Genomic DNA, 21,284 nt, shown 5'->3' on the forward strand with positions numbered 1-21,284 from the left:
TTGACAATGAGTCCGCCTGAGGGCCAGTGCAAAAGTCCAAGCGTTGCCTACACTGGGAGATGTTAGTGTGCATAGATTACCATCCTAGGCCACGCACGCGGCTGCAGGTTTGTGGCTCTGTCTGCTTACTTCGGCCTGGTTAGGTGAATCCAGGGCGTGAACATGGAACCCTGGAAAGCAAGGCCCAAGAGGCACCAGCTCTCCCACGGCTTCTCTTCCCTGAGGCAACAAAGCGGACGCCCAAAGCCTTGCTGAGGAAGCAGCAGCGAAGTGCGGTTCGCACCAAGCTGAAAATCTCTGCATAAGTTTAGCAGTCGCTGGGAAAGCAGAGTTGGTTCTGTGAGCTGCTGTTGCTGCTTGCCTTAGCCTAGTATTCGCAGCATGGCGGGAGAAACCCTCATAGAGCGAAAGCTTCTTTGCCCGGGCATCCCCTCTAGGAAAGCACATCATTCTTTGGGAAAACAGAGTCGGGTCTGTGGGATGCTGCTGCTGCTTGCCTGAGCTAGTCTCCACAGCTCGTTGTAATAAACCCGCATTGAGCAAAATCCTCTTCGCCCGTGCATCCCCCTCTGCCAGAGAGAGCACCTGTCGAAACAGCCTTAACGAAAGGGACACGTCTGTTACCGCGCTCCTCAGGAGCATGTCTGCATAACGCGCAGCACGCCGCCCTGGGAGAAGTGAAGGAGCTGTTGGCTTTGCTGTCGGGAAACGGTGGTGAAGCAGGAGAGCCTGCCATAGCAGGAACAGCAGGCAGGTAGCAAGACTAGTGTCACCCGCTCCCTGTGCGGATAAAATGAAGCCTGGCGGCTGAGGAGACACGAGCGGCTAAGGAGACATGAGGGCGCTCGTGATCCTCTCTGAGGAAGGAGTCTGGGCAGAAGGCAGGCCTGTCCTGTTCCTCTGGTCCCAAGGGGCCAGCATCTCCTTGGACACCTGTCCCTAGGGCAGACTTGGGTTTGCCACCAGGCGCAATACCCGGAACTCAGAGAAACAGCTCCCTGGAGAAAGAGGCAATCAGAGGCATTCTTCCTCCAAGATGTGGCAGCGTTCGCGGAGGCACGGGGTTTCCGGGGAAGGAGTGGGGGACAGTCCCCCACAGCTCCCCATCCCAGTGCATGGGCGGTGATCAGTGATCCTGTTGCCTCTTTCCTGTGGAGAAGGCACTGGCCTAGTCCCCGAGTATGCCTGCGCGCCAGGGCAAAAGGCCAAGTCACCGGAGATGGTAGTGTGCATAGAGTGCAATCCTAGGCCTCACATGCTTCTGCAGGGTTGTGGCTTTGCTTAGTTTGGCCTGGCAGTGTGAACCCAGGGCGGGAACATGGAGCCCAGGAAAACAAGGCCCAAGAAGCACCAGCTCTCCCACGGCTCTTCTTCTCTTAAGCGACAGAGCTAATGCCCAAAGCTTTGCTGAGGAAGCAGAGGCGAAGTGCAGTTCGCGCCAAGCCCAAAAACTCTGCAAAAGCAGAGTAGGCGCTGGGAAATCAGAGTCGGTTCTGTGGGCTGCTGTTGCGGCTTGACTTAACCTAGTATTCACAGAACGGTGGGAGAAACCCGCATAGAGCAAAAGCCTCTTTGTACGTGCATCCCCTCTGGGAAAGCACAGCATTCTTTGGGAAATCTGTGTCAGTTCTGTGGGATGCTGATGCCGCTTGTCTGAACATAGTCTCCGAAGCATGGTGGGAGAAACCCGTATGGAGCGAAATCCTCTTAGCCCGGTCATCCCCTCTGCCTGAGAGAGAAGTGTGGTTGCACCTGTGGAAACAGCCTTCAGGAAAGGGACACGTCTGTCACTGTGCTCCCCAGGAGCATGTCTGGGAAAGGCGCAGCAACGCCGCCCTGGGAGAAGAGAACGAGCCATTGGCCTTGTTGTTGGGAAACGGTCGTGAACCAGGAGAGCCTGCCATGGCAGGAACAGCGGGCGGGTGGCAAGACAAGTGTCACCACAGTCTATGATGACACTTTTGAGTCAAGGTTCATCTACTCTACAGATGAGACTGTAAAATTTTTAAAGGCAACATGTTTAAAGGCAACATCATGAAAGAAGGTTTGGTGGATTGCTTTGATTTTCTATTCATGGTATCAGATGAGTTTAAGGGAGCATAATCCAATAAAAAATTAAAATTAATTTTAAAAAATAAGAAAAAAACATTTTAATGTCTTTGCCTTTGTGATTCCTGCAAATGAAACTACAAGAAAGGACTGAGAACATTTTCTTTTTTTCGATTTGTTTTTCTTCAATTTGGACCTCCTTCTTAGGTCTCTGATCAAAGAATGCTACACAGACTCTGTAGTGTAGAAAGGACAAAATATCATATTACAAAATATTCCATTCCTATCCTTTTGTATACCCAGAACAATAAGTTAATATATGTGCTGCCAAAGGAGCACACCAGAGCTATAAGTTAAGTGAAGATTGTACTGGGAAGATGAAACATTCCATAAAATGAGTGGGTTTTGAATGGGACATGAAGGGCGGACTTGTGAGTTAAGAAAAAATATATATATAAAGACTTAATGAAGGTTTAATTAAAGCATAATAACTATGCTGTATTCCTAAAATATATTAAAATGATGATATGGAAATACCTTGCCTAGTACTTAATATCTCACAGAGTAACATCAAAGCACCTATTAATCCATTCTACTAACAGCTGTTCCTCTTTGTTTCACTTTACATAACATGTGATGGATTGACATTTGTAGAAATGAGGAAACATGGAAGAAAGTGAACAATTAGAAAGGACCAAAATACAGTAATAAACCAGGTAAATAACCAGTGAATATTATTATAGTAAATATATGCACATTTATAAACTGAGAATTTTCAGGAGTGACAGCCAATGTAGAAGATCGAGATGGTGTTATAGAAAATTCCATAAAACCCTTTGCATTAGTTTAACAGCCTGGTATAATATTTAGAAATATGTGTAATTTCTTTGAGCAGTTAAGCATAGAAAAACATGGCTGAAATAATGATAAACACTTAACATTTACTTACATTTTTGTTTATTTTTATCCTTTAATGCCCATCTTGTGTTCATAATGTCCTAAGTATTTGTGGTTGTTGGATCAAAGTAAATTTGAAAATTTCCATGGGGAGGGGAAATGGTATCTGTTTGTAAAACAAAACAAAACAAAACAAAAACACAGGGCACCTTTCCTATGGTTGTGAGCTGCCCTTCCCTTACTGCTCAATGCATTTTCATTAACACCCACCTCACAGTCCATAGGCAGCTATCTGTGTTCCCATCTTTAAGAAATTTTATCCTACAAGTCTTTTCTCATGACCTATTACATAAATCAAACAGACATTCAACCTCTTGGAATGGAATCAGAAACCCACAAAGCTGACTGCTGTCAGGACTCATAAGGAAGGCAATTAATAAATTTATTATTTAGGAGAGGAGTTGTTTGCTTTCCAAAAATCCATGCAAAGTTGGAATGTTATCCGGAGTGTATATCAAACAGACGAAGCAAAAAATGTCTTTTTATCTCAGGTTCACCCATTTGACAATCATTATATTTTCTCCTTTATCTCTGGTTTGGTCAGCTATGCTAGTGTCAGAACACTTAATTCATTCAGTCAATCAACAAAGACCTATTTAGTACTAATTTTTTGTGGGTGGGATGAATAAGACAAATATTTGCCACAATGGAGCATATGATCTAGAGTTTAAAATTTATATTTGAATTACTTACATACCACCACATACATGAATTACATACCAACACAAATGTAAACAACACTTATAAAATTGATAATGCTAAGGAGAAAACCTTAATATTAAAAGCAATAAAATTGATATGTCTATTAGTAGAAATAAAAAATAGTCATATATTAACTAAAGTAAAATTTAGGGCTCCCTGGGTGACTCAATCAGTTAAGCAGCTGCATTTGGCTCAGGTCATGATCCCAGGGTCCTGGGATTAAGACCTGCATCGGGCTCACTGCTGGGTAATAAGCCTGCCTCTCGATCTTCCTCTGCCTGCCACTCTGCCAACTTGAGCTCTCTCTCTCTCTCTCTGTCAAATAAACAAATAAAATCTTTAAAAAAAAGATAAATATAAAGTAACACTTACTGGAGATTTGGGGATGGTGATGTCATCAAGATGGCAACATGGATGCATGGATGGCTCCTTATTTATTGCGAAAGGTAAATGTATAGTCAAAACCAGATTCTCTAATATTGTAATGGTGATATATAAATCATTTAGTAGTCTAGTTTAAAAGTTAAAAAAACAAGCCTATTAAAAATAACTATAACTGCAATCATTTGTTATTGAAAGTACAATATTAAAATGATCTAAAATGTAAAATCATCAATAACCTATTGTTATAGAAGTATAAATTTTCTGTAAACTATTGAAGTTCAGTTGTTTAAAAAATAAAATGGAATGTTATAACTAACGTATTTTATATAAGCTTAATGGTAAATATAAAAAATATGTAGTAGATTCACAAAAGATTTTGATAAAGAAGTTAAAACATACTGCCACAAAAAGTCATCAGATTACAAACAAAGAGAACAAGACAGGAAATAAAGAGCAGAGCATCTACAAAAGAGAAAACAGAAACACTGGGGAAAGAAAAAAAATTTAACAAAGGGAGGGGAAGGCAAACCATAATACACTTAACTATAAGTAACAAACTGTTTCTGGAGGGGAGATGGGCAGGGGAATGGGCTAAGCCAGTAATAATTATTAGGAGGTCACTTGTGATGAGCATTGATGAGCATATGTAAATGATGAATTACTAAATTCTACTCCTGAAACTAATATTACACTATATATTAACTAAAATTTAAATAAATAATGAAACATAAAAAGAATGAAAGGCAATAGTTAAGTCCTTACCTATCCATAATTACTTTAACTGTAAGTGAATGGAATCATCAGTTGGAAGACATAGAAAGGCTAGAATAGATTAAAAAAACAAACAAAAAACACAAGATCCAACAATATGTTGCATATAAAAGAATCACTTTAGCTTTAAGGACACACATGGGCAGAGAGTAAAGGGATGGAAAAAGATATTCCAAGCTAATGATAACAAAAAAAAACAAGGGTGGCAATAACTATAACAGACAAAATAGGGTTTATATAAGCTAAAAATCACCACAGGAGTCAAAGAAGGTCATTATACAATAAGAAAAGTTTCATCAATTCATCAATACAGTAATTGTAAATATCATGTACCTAATATTGAGCCACATAAATATATAAAACAAATACTAACAAAACAAAAAGGAGAAATAAATACCAATACAATAATATCTGGGGACAATAATACCCCACTCTTACCTATGGATAGATCATCCAGACAGAAAATCAATAAGAAAATAGTGAATTTAGACACTATGCCTGGACAACTGGGTGGCTCAGTCAGTTAAGCCTTTGCCTTTGGCTCAGGTCGTGATCCCAGGGTCCTGAGATAGAGTCCCACATTGGGCTCCCTGCTCAGGAGGGGGTCTTCTCACTCTGTCTCTGCGCTTGCCCCTTGCTCATTCTCTCTGCCCTGCTCTCTCTCAAACAAACAAACAAAACAAACAAACAAACAAGAACTATGTCAAATGAACCTAACATATTTACAGGATATTCCATCCAATAGTATAATAAATATTTTTCTCAAACACATGTGGAAAATTTTCTAGGATAGATCACATTTTAAACCGCAAAACAAGAGTCCCCCTAAAATCAATAATATAGAAAGCATATCAAGTATATTTCCAGCCAAAATAATATGAAACTAGAAATCAATACAGAAGGAAATTTGGAAAATTTACAAATACACAGACATACACATTTTTAAACAAACAAAAAATCAAAAAAAGAAGACAAAGTGGGAATAAAAATACATCTTGAGTAAAATTAAAAAATATATACCAAAAAATTATGAGAAGCAGCAAGGCAGTTATAAAAGGAAATTTTATAGCTATAAATGTATATAAAAATATTTCAAATAAAGAACTTAATATAAAAGTTCAAAAAAATACAAAAAGAACAAAGTAAACTTAAAAGTAGAAAAAGGAAGGAAAAAATAAAAATTAGGGCAGAAATAAATGAAATATAGAATTAAAAAACTAGAAAGTCTTTTTTAAATGGTAAATAAAATTAAACTTGGTAATGGTAAATTAAAAAAAAAAGACAGCTATCCAGAATAGATCACATCCTTGGTCCTAAATAAGGACTCAACCGTTATCAAAAGATTGAGATCATTCCCTGCATATTTTCAGACCACAATGCTCTAAAGCTAGAACTCAACCACAAAAGGAAGTTTGAAAAGAACCCAAATACATGGAGACTAAAGAGCATCCTTCTAAAGAATGAATGGGTCAACCGGGAGATTAAAGAAGAATTGAAAAAAATCATGGAAACAAATGATAATGAAAATACAACGGTTCAAAATCTGTGGGACACAACAAAGGCAGTCTTGAGAGGAAAATATATAGCGGTACAAGCCTTTCTCAAGAAACAAGAAAGGTCTCAGGTACACAACCTAACCCTACACCTAAAAGAGCTGGAGAAAGAACAAGAAAGAAACCCTAAGCCCAGCAGGAGAAGAGATATCATAAAGATCAGAGCAGAAATCAATGAAATAGAAACCAAAAAAACAATAGAACAAATCAACGAAAGTAGGAGCTGGTTCTTTGAAAGAATTAATAAAATTGATAAACCCCTGGCCCGACTTATCAAAAAGAAAAGAGAAAGGACCCAAATAAATGAAATCATGAATGAAAGAGGAGAGATCACAACTAACACCAAAGAAATACAAACTATTATAAGAACATACTATGAGCAACTCTATGCCAATAAATTTGACAATCTGTAAGAAATGGATGCATTCTAGAAACATATAAACTACCACAACTGAACCAGGAAGAAATAGAAAACCTGAACAGACCAATAACCTGTAAGGAGATTGAAACAGTCATTAAAAATCTCCAAACAAACAAAAGCCCAGGGCCAGACGGCTTCCTGGGGGAATTCTACCAAACATTTAAAGAAGAACTAATTCCTATTCTCCTGAAACGGTTCCAAAAAATAGAAATGGAAGGAAAACTTCCAAACTCATTTTATGAGGCCAGCATCACCTTGATCCCAAAACCAGACAAGGATCCCACCAAAAAAGAGAGCTATAGACCAATATCCTTGATGAACACAGATGCAAAAATACTCAACAAAATACTAGCCAATAGGATTCAACAGTACATTAAAAGGATTATTCACCACGATCAAGTGGGATTTATTCCAGGGCTGCAAGGTTGGTTCAACATCCGCAAATTAGTCAATGTGATACAACACATCAATAAAAGAAAGAACAAGAACCATATGATACTCTCCATAGATGCTGAAAAAGCATTTGACAAAGTACATCATCCCTTCCTGATCAAAACTCTTCAAAGTGTAGGGATAGAGGGCACATACCTCAATATCATCAAAGCCATCTATGAAAAACCCACCGCAAATATTCTCAATGGAAAAAACTGAAAGCTTTTCCGCTAAGGTCAGAAACACGGCAGGGATGTCCATTATCACCACTGCTATTCAACATAGTACTAGAGGTCCTAGCCTCAGCAATCAGACAACAGAAGGAAATTAAAGGCATCCAAATCGGCAAAGAAGAAGTCAAATTATCACTCTTCGCAGATGATATGATACTATATGTGGAAAACCCAAAAGACTCCACTCCAAAACTGCTAGAACTTATACAGGAATTCAGTAAAGTGTCAGGATATAAAATCAATGCACAGAAATCAGTTGCATTTCTCTACACCAACAGCAAGACAGAAGAAAGAGAAATTAAGGAGTCAATCCCATTTACAATTGCAGCCAAAACCATAAGATACCTAGGAATAAACCTAACCAAAGACGCACAGAATCTATACTCAGAAAACTATAAAGTACTCATGAAAGAAATTGAGGAAGACACAAAGAAATGGAAAAATGTGCCATGCTCCTGGATTGGAAGAATAAATATTGTGAAAATGTCTATGCTATCTAAAGCAATCTACACATTTAATGCAATTCCTATCAAAGTACCATTCATCTTTTTCAAAGAAATGGAACAAATAATTCTAAAATTTATATGGAACCAGAAAAGACCTCGAATAGCCAAAGGGATATTGAAAAAGAAAGCCAACGTGGGTGGCATCACAATTCCGGACTTCAAGCTCTATTACAAAGCTGTCATCATCAAGACAGCATGGTACTGGCACATAAACAGACACATAGATCAATGGAACAGAATAGAGAGCCCAGAAATAGACCCTCAACTCTACTTTTCGACAAAGCAGGAAAGAATGTCCAATGGAAAAAAGACAGCCTCTTCAATAAATGGTGCTGGGAAAATTGGACAGCCACATGAAGAAAAATGAAATTGGACCCTTTCTTTACACCACACACAAAAATAGACTCAAAATGGGTGAAGGACCTTAGTGTGTTAAAGGAATCCATCAAAATCCCTGAGGAGAACACAGGCAGCAGCCTCTTCGACCTCAGCCGCAGCAACATCTTCCTAGGAACAATGCCAAAGGCAAGGGAAGCAAGGGCAAAAATGAACTATTGTGATTTCATCAAGATCAAAAGCTTTTGCACAGCAAAGGAAACAGTTAACAAAATCAAAAGACAACTGACAGAATGGGAGAAGATATTTGCAAACGACATATCAGATAAAGGACTAGTGTCCAAAATCTATAAAGAACTTAGCAAACTCAACACCCAAAGAACAAATAATCCAATCAAGAAATGGGCAGAGGACATGAACAGACATTTCTGCAAAGAAGACATCCAGATGGCCAACAGACACATGAAAAAGTGCTCCATATCACTCGGCATCAGGGAAATACAAATCAAAACCACAATGAGATATCACCTCACACCAGTCAGAATGGCTAAAATCAACAAGTCAGGAAATGACAGATGCTGGCGAGGATGCAGAGAAAGGGGAACCCTCCTCCACTGTTGGTGGAAATGCAAGCTGGTGCAACCTCTCTGGAAAACAGCATAGAGGTTCCTCAAAATGTTGAAAATAGAACTGCCCTATGACCCAGCAATTGCACTACTGGGTATTTACCCTAAAGATACAAACGTAGTGATCCAAAGGGGCACGTGCACCCGAATGTTTATAGAAGCAATGTCCACAATAGCCAAACTATGGAAAGAACCTAGATGTCCATCAACAGATGAATGGATCAAGAAGGTGTGGTATATATACACAATGGAATACTATGCATCCATCAAAAGAAATGAAATCTTGCCATTTGCGACAACATGGATGGAACTAGAGCGTATCATGCTTAGTGAAATAAGTCAAGCAGAGAAAGACAACTATCATATGATCTCCCTGATATTAGGAAGTGGTGATGCAACATGGGGGCTTAAGTGGGTAGGAGAAGAGTAAATGAAACAGGATGGGATTGGGAGGGAGACAAACCATAAGTGACTCTTAATCTCACAAAACAAACTGAGGGTTTCTGGGGGGAGGGGGTTTGAGAGAAGGGGGTGGGGTTATGGACATTGGGGAGGGGTATGTGCTTTGGTGAGTGCTGTGAAGTGTGTAAACCTGGTGATTCACAGACCTGTACCCCTGGGGATAAAAATATATGTTTATAAAAAATAAAAAATTAAAAAAAAGACAGCTAGACTAACTCAGAAAAAAGAGAGAAGATTCAATAAAATCGGAAATGAAAAAGGAGACATTATAACAGATACCACAGAAATATAAAGGATAAAAGACAGTTAAATGCCAGCGAATCAAAAGCCTAGAGGAAATGGACAAATTCCTAGGCACATACAACCTATCAAGACTGAATCATAAGGACATAAAAATGTGAACAGACCAATAAGGGGTAAGGAGATTGAATCCGTAATAAAAACCTTCTAACAAATAAAAGTCCAGATCAGATGATTTCCACAGTGAATTCTACCAAACATTTTAAGGCAAAATAATACAAATACTTTTAAAACCCTTCCCAAAGAGTTGAAGAGGTTGAAATACTCCGAGCTACATTTTACAAGCCGGCATTATCTTGATATCAAAACCAGACAGGAGCACTACAAAAGCAAAACAAAACAAAACAAAAACAAACAAACAAACAAACAAACAAAAACAAAGCAGCAACAAAAAGAACTACTGGATAATATTCCTGATAAATAAAAATGTAAAAATTCTCTACAAAATGCTACAAAACTGAATTCACCAGCACATATCAGTAAATGTGATGCATTATATTAATAGAATGATCAATAAAAACTCATATGATCAACTCAATATATGCAGAAAAGGCATTTGACAAAATTCAACACACCCTTTCATAATAAAAATACTCACCAAACTGGGTACAGAAAGAATACACATCAACATAATAAAAACCACATATTCCGTGGAAGGATTCAAGATGGTGGAGAAGTAGCAGGCTGAGACGACATCAGGTAGCAGGAGATCAGCTAGATAGCTTATCTAACCATTGCAAACACCTACAAATCCAATGGGAGATCAAAGAGAAGGAGAGCAACAATTCTAGAAACAGAAAATTGATCACTTTCTGAAAGGTAGAGCCGGCAGAAAAGTGAACCCGAAGAACAGGAAGGTAGACCACGGGGGGGTGGGTGCAGCTCCCGGCAAGCGGTGGAGCAACGGAGCACAAAATCAGGACTTTTTAAAAGTTTGATCCACTGAGGGATATCACCCCAGAGGCTAAACCAGAGTGAAGCCTAAGTGGGCTCAGCATAGACCCAGGTCCCTCAGGGTCACAGAAGGACCAGGGGTATCTGAGTGTCACAGAACTCACAGGTATTAGAGTGGGGAAGCCGGCTACAGAAACAAAGCTGAGGAGTGAGCTCTCAACCCAGGGTTACTTTGAACCAGGCATAGGCAGGATGAGCTTGGAGCATGGCCAAGGGCCAGGGAGACGGGAGTAATTGAGCTCTTTTCTCCAAGCATGGCCAGAGGCCAGGGAGATGAGAATGACCAAGGACTTTTCTCCAAGTAAGAGTGACAGAGCGCTTTTCTCCAAGCATGGCCAGAGGCTGGGAAGATGGGAGTGATTAAGCACTTTTCTCTAAGGGTGCACTGAGGAGCGGGGCCTTGAGCTCTCCACTACTCTGGGCAGGATTGTGAGACCGCCATTATCATTCTATCATCCAGAACTCTACGGAAAGCCTTCAGGGAACAAAAGCTCCCAGATTACTTAGCCTTACCCCAGGTAAGGGCAGGACAAATCCATCTCGGGCAAAGACACTTGAGAATCAATACAACAGGCCCCTTGCCAGAAGACCAACAAGAAACCCAGCCAAGATCAACTTCACTTAGTAAGGAGAACAGTGGAATTCCAGAGGAGGAGAAAGCAAAACAAGGAATTCGTGGCTTTCTCCCAATGATTCATTAGTCTTGCAGTTATATTTTTTTTTCTTTTTTCTTCTGCTAATTTTTTTAAACTTTTACACTTTCCCCTTTTAATGATTTTTAACTAGTTTATTTTTAAAATACCTTACAAAAAATAATAATCTATTTTGAACCTTCATTTTTATAGTCATATTTTATCCTCCATTGTACCTAACTATATATTTTTTTACACATAGGGTTTTTTCTTTTAAAAAATTTGGGGTATAACTTCTCCTAATAGAACAAAATATACCCTAAATCTATCTCCAAGATTGTTCTAGTGTCCAGCCTGAGCAAATTCACTCCAGTTTATTTTTCTTTATTGTCCCAACCAACTTGCTCTATCAACTTATTTTTTAGAAATTAAATTTATTTATCATTTTTTAAAGATTTTATTTATTTATCAGAGAGAGGGGGGGAGAGAGTGAGCACAGGCAGACAGAATGGCAGGCAGAGGCAGAGGGAGAAGCAGGCGCCCTGCCGAGCAAGGAGCCCGATGTGGGACTCGATCCCAGGACGCTGAGATCATGACCTGAGCCGAAGGTAGCTGCTTAACCAACTGAGCCACCCTGGTGTCCCTTTTTTCCTCATTTTTATAGGTTTATTCCATCCCTTCATTGTGCCTACCCTTATATGTTTTTCATCCTTTAAAATCTTGGGAGGTAGTTTCTTCTAAGAGACCCAAATACTCCCAAAATTAAGTGAATGACCCTGTTCTAGTCACAAGTCTAGTATATATATATATATATTTTCTTTTTTAATATTTTTTCCTTTTTTTCTTTTTTTTAAACCTTTTTTCCCCCTTGAACTTCTTTTTTATCCCCTTTCGTTCTCCCACAACTTGGGTCTCTTCTGATTTTGTTAAAGCACATTTTCCTGGGGTCTCTACCACCTTATTAGCATTTTATTTGCTCCTTTATGTATTCTTATCTGCTCAAAATGACAAGGTGGAAAAACTCACCACAAGAAAAAGAACAAGAGGCAGTACCAAAGGCTAGGGACCTAATCAAAACAGACATTGGTAATATGATAGAACTAGAGTTTAGAATGACAACTCTCAAGGTTCTAGCTGGGCTCGAAAAAGGCATGGAAGTTATTAGAGAAACCCTCTCCAGAGAGATAAAAGCCCTTTCTGGAGAAATAAAAGAACTAAAGCCTAACCAAGTTGAAATCCAAAGAGCTGTTAATGGGGTGCAATAAAAAATGGAAGTTCTTACTGCTAGGATAAATGAGGCAAAAGAATTAGTGATATGGAAGACCAAATGATGGAGAATAAAGAAGCTGAGCAAAAGAGAGACAAACAAATACTGGACCACGAAGAGAGAATTTGAGAGATAAGTGAACCCATAAGATGACACAACATTAGAATAATTGGGATCCCTGAAGAAGAAGAAAGAGAGAGGGGAGCAGAAGGTATATTGGAGAGAATTTTGTAGAGAATTTCCTTAATATGGCAAAGGGAACAAACATCAAAATCCAGGAGATGCAAAGAATGACCCTCAAAATCAATAAAAATAGGTCCACACCCCGTAACCTGATAGTAAAATTTACAACTGTTAACAACAAAGAGAAAATCCTGAAAGCAGCCTGGGAAAAGAAGTCTGTATTGTACAACAGTAAAAACATTTGATTGGCAGCAGACTTATCCACAGAGACCTGGCATACCAGAAAGAACTGGCATGATATATTCAGTGTTAAATGAGGAAAACATGCAGCCAGGAATACTATATCCAGCTAGGCTATCATTGAAAATAGAAGGAGAGATTAAAAAGCTACCAGGACAAACAAAAGCTGAAAGAATTTGCAAACACCAAACCAACTCTCCAGGAAATATTGAAAGGGGTCCTCTAAGCAAAGAGAGAGCCTAAAAGTAGTAGATCAGAAAGGAACAGAAACAATATACAGTAGCAGTCACATTATAGGCAATACAATGCCACTAAATTCATATCTCTCAATAGTTACCCTGAATGTAAATGGCCTAAATGCACCAATCAAAAGACACAGGGTATCAGAATGGATAAAAAGCAAAACCCATCAATATGCTGCCCAAGAAACTCATCATAGACCCGAAGACACCCCCAGATTTAAAGAGAGGGTGTGGAAAACAATTTACCATGCTAATGGACATCAGAAGAAAGCTGGGGTGGCAATCCTTATATCAGATCAATTATATTTTAAGCCAAAGACTATAATAAGTGATGAGGAAGGACACTATATCATACTCAAAGGGTCTGTCCAACAAGAAGACCTAACAATTTTAAATATCTATGTCCTGAACATGGGAGCAGCCAACTATATAAACCAATTAATAACAAAATCAAAGAAACACATCGACAATAATAAAATAATAGTAGGGGAATTTAACGCTCCCCTCATTGAAATGGACAGATCATCCAAGCAACAGATCAACAAGGAAAAAGGCCTTAAATGACACACTGGACAAGATGGACATCAAAGGTATATTCAACACATTCCATCCCAAAATAACAGAATACACATTCTTCTCTAGTGCACATGGAACATTCTCCAGAATAGACCACATCCTGGGTCATAAATCAGATCTCAACCATTATCAAAAGATTGGGATCATCCCCTGCATATTCTCAGACCACAATGCTCTGAAACTAGAACTCAATCACAAGAGGAAATTTGGAAAGAACACAAATACATGGAGACTAAACAGCATTCTTCTAAAAAATGAATTGGTCAACCAGGAAATTAAAGAAGAATTGAAAAAAATTCATAGAAACAAATGATAATGAAAACAAAAGTGTTCAAAATCTGTGCTGAGAGGAAAATATAAAGCTGTACGAGCCTTTCTCAAGAATCAAGAAAGATATCAAATACAAAACATAACCCTACACCTAAAGGGGTCAGAGAACAACAAAGAAAGCCTAAACCCAGCAGGAGAAGAGGAATAATAAAGATCAGAGCAGAAATCAATGAAATAGAAACAAACGAACAAAAAAACACACAAACAAAACAAAACAAAACAAAAAACCAATAGAACAAATCAACGAAACTAGGAGCTGGTTCTTTGAAAGAATTAATAAGATTGATAAAGAAAGAGAAAGGACCCAAATAAATAAAATCATGAATGAGAGAGGAGAGATCACAACCAACAGCAAAGAAATACAAACAATTATAAGAACATGCTATGAGCAACTCTACGCCAACAAATTCAACAATCGGGAAGAAATGGATACATTCCTAGAGACATATAAACTACCACAACTGAACCAGGAAGAAATAGAAAACCTGAACAGACCCATAACCAGTATGGAGATTGAATCAGTCATCAAAAATCTCAAAACAAACAAAAGCCCCGGGCCAGATGGCTTCCCAGGGGAATCCTACCAAACTTTTAAAGAAGAATTAATTCCTATTCTCCTGATACTGTTCCAAAAAAATAGAAATGGAAGGAAAACTTCCAAACTCTTTTTTTTCTGAGGCCAGCATCACCTTGATCCCAAAACCAGACAAGGATCCCATCAAAAAAGAGAACTACAGACCAATATCCTTGATGAACACGGATGCAAAAATTCTCACCAAAATACTAGCCAATAAGATTCAACAGTACATTAAAAGGATTATTCACCACGACCAAGTGGGATTTATTCCAGGGCTACAAGGTTGGTTCAACATCTGCAAATCAATCAATGTGATACAACACATTAATAAAAGAAAGAACAAGAACCATATGATACTCTCCATAGATGCTGAAAAAGCATTTGGCAAAGTGCAGTGTCCCTTCCTGATTAAAACTCTTCAAAGTGTAGGGATAGAGGGCACATATTATCAATATTATCAAAGCCATCTATGAAAAACCCACTGCAAATATCATTCTCAATGGAGAAAAACTGAATACTTTTCCGCTGAGGTCAGGAACACGGCAGGGATGTCCGTTATCACCACTGCTATTCAACATCGTACTAGAAGTCCTAGCCTCAGCAATCAGACAACAAAAAGAAATTAAAGGCATCCAAATTTTGCCAAATTGGCAAAAGAGAAGTCAAACTATCCCTGTTTGCAGACGATATGACACTGTATGTGGAAAGCTTAAAGGACTCCACTCCAAATCTGCTATAACTTGTATAGGAATTCTGTGAACTGTCAGGATATAAATCAATGAACAGAAATTGGTTGCATTTTTTTTATACCAACAAGACTGAAGAAATAGAAATTAAGGAGTGAATCCCTTTTACAATTGCACTCAAAACCCTAAGATACCTAGGAATAAACCTAACCAAAGAGACAAAGAATCTATACTCAGAAAACTCTAAAGTATTCATGAAAGAAATTGAAGAAGACAGAAAGAAATGGAAAAATGTTCTATGCTCCTGTATTGGAAGAACAAATATTGTGAAAATGTCTATGCTACCTAAAGCAATCTACACATTTAATGCAATCCCTATCAAAATCCCATCCATTTTTTTCAAAGAAATGGGATAAATCATCCTAAAATATATATGGAACCAGAAAATATCTCGAATAGCCAGAGGAATATTGAAAAAGAAAGCCAAAGTTGTTGGCATCACAATTCCAGACTTTAAGCTCTATTACAAAGTTGTCATCATCAAGATAGTAGGGAACTGTCCCCAAAACAGACATAGATCAATGGAACAGAATAGAGAGCCCAGAAATACACCCTCAACTCTATGGTCAACTAATCTTCAACAAAGCAGGAAGGAATGTCCTATGGAAAAGAGACAGCCTCTTCAAAAAATGGTGTTGGGAAAATTGAACAGCCACATGCAGAAAAATGAAGTTGGACCTTTTCCTTACACCATACATGAAAATAGACTGGAAATGGATGAAGAAGCATAATGTGAGAAAGGAATCCATCAAAATCCTTGAGGAGAGAACAGGTAGCAACCTCTTTGACCTCAGCAGCAGCAACTTCTTTTAAATAAATAAAATCTTAAAAAAAAAAAAACTCAGGGCAAAGTCATTATGTTGTTCTTGTTGTTGTTGTTTACCTCTGAAAAACACAGCAAGATATTACTACCTATTAGAATATATACTACCAAAAAATTGAAACTAACAAATTTTGGTAAATATTGGGTAAAATGCGGAACTTATGCACTGTGATAGGGATATAAATTTGTATGGAAAACAGTATGGAGATTATTCATATTATTAAAAGTAAAATTACCATATGATTCAGTAATCCCACCTCTAGGTATATATCTAAAGGAAACGAAGTCACTATTCAAAGACATATCTGCACTCTTATGTTCATTATAAAATTAACTCTAAGCAAGAGATGGAAATAACTTCAGTATCCATTAATGGATGAATGAATAAAAAAGTATGGTAAATATATACTATGGAATACTACTTAACCATGAAAAATTAAGAAATACTGCCATTTACAACAGCATGGATGGATCTTGAAGGTATTATACTAATTGAAATATTTCAAAGATTTTACATATTTTTTTAATTTATGTATTATGCTATCCCTTACATACAGAATCTGAAGGAAAAGCAAACTAATGGAAACTTAGAGTTGAGTTGACAAGAGGTGAACCTGGGGTGGAATAAGGTGGTCAAAGGGTACAAACTTGCAACTATAATATGACAAAGTTCTGGGGATCTAATGTACAGCATGAGGATCATAGTTAATAATATATACATACTTTTTTATTGTGCTTCCCTTTATTAAACTTTGCATATATCACATTCTTACAAGTTGAAAGTTTATAGCAATCTTGTATAAAATAGGTCTGCTGCCACCATTTTTCTAAACATTTGTTCATTTTGTGTCTCTCTGTCACATGTTGGTAATTCTTGCAATATTTCAAGTTTTTTCATTATTATTGTATTTGTTATGGTGATCTGTGATCAGTAATTATGACCCACTGAAATCTCAGAACTAATTTACTTAAGGTATATACATTGTTTTTCCTTAAAGACATAATGCTTTTGAACAGTACAGTATAGTGTTTATTTTTTATATGCACTGGGAAACATAATTTTTATTTGCACTGGGAAACCAAAAAAAATAATAATGATTTGACTTAGTTAATTGAGATAATCGCTTTATTGAGGCAGTCTGGAACAAATCCCACAAGACCTCTGAAGTTCATCTCTACTGTACTATATACATAAAAGTTGCTAAGAGAGTAGATCTTAAAATTCCTTACCATACATGCATAAAAAACAGTGGCAACTATATGAGATAGTAGATGTATTAACATTTTTATGTAGATTATATTGCAATACAGATGTATGCCAATTTATCAAATTGTACAAAATTTACGCAATGTTAAATGTTTGCAGTGTTATAAGAAATCATTTCTTAAATTTACAAATTACAATATGTCAATTATTTTTCAATAAAGCTGGAAAAAACTTTTTGTAGAATTAATCTATTTTTCAAAAAAGGAATTAAGGAAGTAGAAACTGCAACTAACTCTGAAATAATGATATACAACATCCATTTTAGTTATATACACTGTGACAAACACTATTAGTTAGTTTACAATGAAGGAATACTTATGAAGCATGAAGGATGGTCTATAAATAAGGCTGAAAGAGCTCAGTTTTAAGGTTTAAATTTAAAATCTTCTTTTGAAATACTAAACTGACCACCCATTTTTCCAAACATAAATGTCTTAACTGCATGAATTTATTTCATACAACTCTATAATCTAGTTTCATAAGAAAGCAGCATGCAAATTTTGAATAAGACAGACTTGCTTAAGTTTCTTTATGTTCAACAGTAAAGGACACTTCCCTAAAAATAAATAGAAGAAAAATCAGCATATTTATTATGATAATTATTATTCATAATGAGATGCATATTGAATTAAGGAATATATATCCTCAGAGGGGGTAAAGTAAAATGAAATTTATTTTGGTAAATGTGTCTATGAATAGTCAATACAATACCTCAATATAAATGAATATTATCATTTTGAACAATTTAATTACTATTATTAGAATTATTATAAGTATAAAAATAGCTATCATTTTAGCATGGAATAAGAGACTCTCATGCTCCATGCTTCATTACATCCACACAACAACTCTGCATAATAAGTATTATCATCACCATTTCATGGGTGACAAAACTGAGGCTAACACATTTAGATAACTGGTTTATGATTACATGGCTGATAAAGATGCATCACACTAATTTAGGCTTCATGATTTCAGAATTGTACTCTTTCCACTGCACATTCTATTACTCTGTAAATACTTGGCTTGTTTTCATTTAGTTCTTTAATTTTATTCATGTGGCGATGGCTTAAAGCTTCACTTAAAGGAAGCGTAAAAAATTCATTTCGCCAAAAGCTCCCAAGAATTAAAAATGTCATGGATCTAATGTAGACATGGATATCATTAGTTAATGGGTAACTATATATTTTCCATTCTAGTGAGATAAAAATCAGAGTATTTTTCTAAGTTTTAGTCTCTGAGTGTTCAAAAGGACTTTGTTAAAAAAGAAATATTTAGAGAAAGGTGATCAAAAGTCTGGATCAGGTCACCTTAAGATAAATATTAGGAAACTGAGGAAACAAATGGAGATTTGAACACTGAGCTATGATATAATGAATGGTTTAAAGTATTTAGTAGAGCATAGAAAAGCCCTTTGAAGCCTGGTCTTAGCCTAGCATTGCAGGTTCTGGGATATCTGTCTATCTATCATGTACTTATCTATCTATCTATCTATCTAGATATAAATTTGAAAACTTTTTTAGACAGGAGGGGATGAGGTGGGCAGGGCGCGTGCTCCTCTCTTAAGAAGGACTCTGGGCAGAAAGCATGCCTTTCCTGAGCCTCTGGGCCCAAGGAGAGGTGAACATGGCACCCCCGAAAGCAAGGCACAAGAGACACCAACTCTCCCGAAGCTCTACTTCCCTGACACGAAAGAAGCCTTGCTGAGGAAGCAGCAGAGAAGTGCTGTTCGCTCCAAGCCAAAGCCTCTGCGAAAACACAGCATTCGCTGAGAAATGTTCTGCGGGCTGCTGCGGCTTGCCTGAGCCCAGTCTCACGGTGGGAGAAACCCGCATACAGCGAAAGCCTCCTTGCCTGGGCATCTCCCCTGGGAAAGCACAGCGTTCCTTGGGAAATCAGAGTTGGGTTTAGGGATGCTGATGCTGCTTGCCTGGGCTAGTCTCTGCAGCTCAGTGGAAGATACCCGCATGGAGCGAAATACCCTTTGCCCTAGCATCCCCTCTGCCTGAGAGAGAAGCCATGTGTGGGGAAGGCGCAGCATGCCGCCCCCGGAGAAGAGAAGGAGCCGTTGGCCTTGGGGTCGGGAAATGCTCGGGAAGCAGGATAGCCTGCCGTGGCACGAACAGCAGGCCGCTGGCAAGACAAGTGTCACCCGCTCCCTGTGTGGAGAGATGGAAGCCTGGCTGCTAAGGAGACATGAGGGGACGTCTAGGGCAGGGTCACGTGCGCCACGTTAAGGCAGGAGTCTGGGCAGAAGGCACGCCTGTCCTGTGCCTCTGGTCCCAAGGGGACAGCATCTCCTTGGCCGGTGTCCCAAGGGCAGACTTGCGCGTGCCACCAGGTGCCATCCCGGAATTCGCAGAAACAGCCCCATGGAGAAATGGGCAGTCAGATGCCATCTTCCACCAAGATGTGGCAGGGAATTGGGTGGCAGGGCGTGTGCCAGGGAAGGAGTGGAGACAGTCCCCCACAGTTCCCCATCCCAGTGCACGGGTCGTGTGCAGTGATCCTGTTGCCTCCTCTCCCCTGTGGTGAAGGACTGGACTAGACCCCGAGTCTGCCTGAGCACCGGACAAAAGGCAAAGCCTTACCTACCCCAGGAGATGGTAATAGGCATAGAGTGCCATGCTAGGCCACGCACGCAACTGCAGGGTTGTGACTGTGTCTGCTTAGATCGGCTTAGCAAGGTGAACCCTGGGCGTGAACTTGGAGCCCGGGAAAGCAAGTGCCAAGAGGCACCAGCTCTCCCGCGGCTCTTCCCTGCCGCGACAGAGCGAAAACCCAAATTCTTGCTGAGGAAGCAGCAGTGAAGTGCGGTTCATGCCAAGCTGAAAACCTCTGCAAAAGCATAGCAGTCGCTGGGAAATCAGAGTCGGTTCTGTGGGCTGCTGTTGCTGCTTGCCTTAGCCTAATATTCATAGCAGGATGGGAGAAACACGCATAGAGCGAAAGCCTCTCTGTCCGGCATCCCCTCTGGGAAAGCACAGCATTCTTTGGGAAATCAGAGTCCAGTCTGAGGGATGCTCCTGTTTGCCTGAGCTGGTCTGCACATCATGGTGTAATAAACCCGCATGGAGCGAAATCCTCTTTTCCTGGGCATCCCCTCTGCCTGAGAGAGAAGTGCGGTTGCGCCTCTGGAAAGAGCCTTAAGGAAAGGGACACGTCTTTCACTGCGCTCCCCAGGAGCATCTGTGGAAGGTGCAGCACGCTGCCCAGGGAGAAGAGCAGGAGCTGTTGGCCTTCTGGTCTGTAAACGGTTGCGAAGCAGGAGAGCTGGCCCTGGCAGGCACAGCGGCCGGTGGCAATACAAGTGTCACCCGCTCCCTGTGCAGAGAGAGTGAAGCCTGGCTGCTAAGGAGAGAGGAGGGGATGAGTAGGGCAGGGCGAGTGCTCCACTCTTAAGATGGAGTCTGGGCAGAAAGCATGCCTGTCCTGAGCCTCAGGGCCGAAAGAGATAGCAGCTCCTTGGCCACCTGTCCCTGGGGCAGACATGCTCTAGCCACGAGGCGCCTACCCTGAACTCGCAGAAACAGCTCCCTGAAATAATGGGGAGTCAGATGCCGTCTTCCTCCAGGATGTGGAAGCTTGGAGGAGGCACAGGGTTTAAGGGGAAGGACTGGGGACAGTCCCCCAAAGCTCCCTATTCAGTGCATGGGTGGTGAGCTGGGATCCTGTCACCTCTCTTTTCCTGTGGGGAAAGCATTGGCCTAGTCCG

Source organism: Mustela lutreola, chromosome 10 (assembly GCF_030435805.1).
Source record: "Mustela lutreola isolate mMusLut2 chromosome 10, mMusLut2.pri, whole genome shotgun sequence".
Lineage (NCBI taxonomy): Eukaryota > Metazoa > Chordata > Mammalia > Carnivora > Mustelidae > Mustela > Mustela lutreola.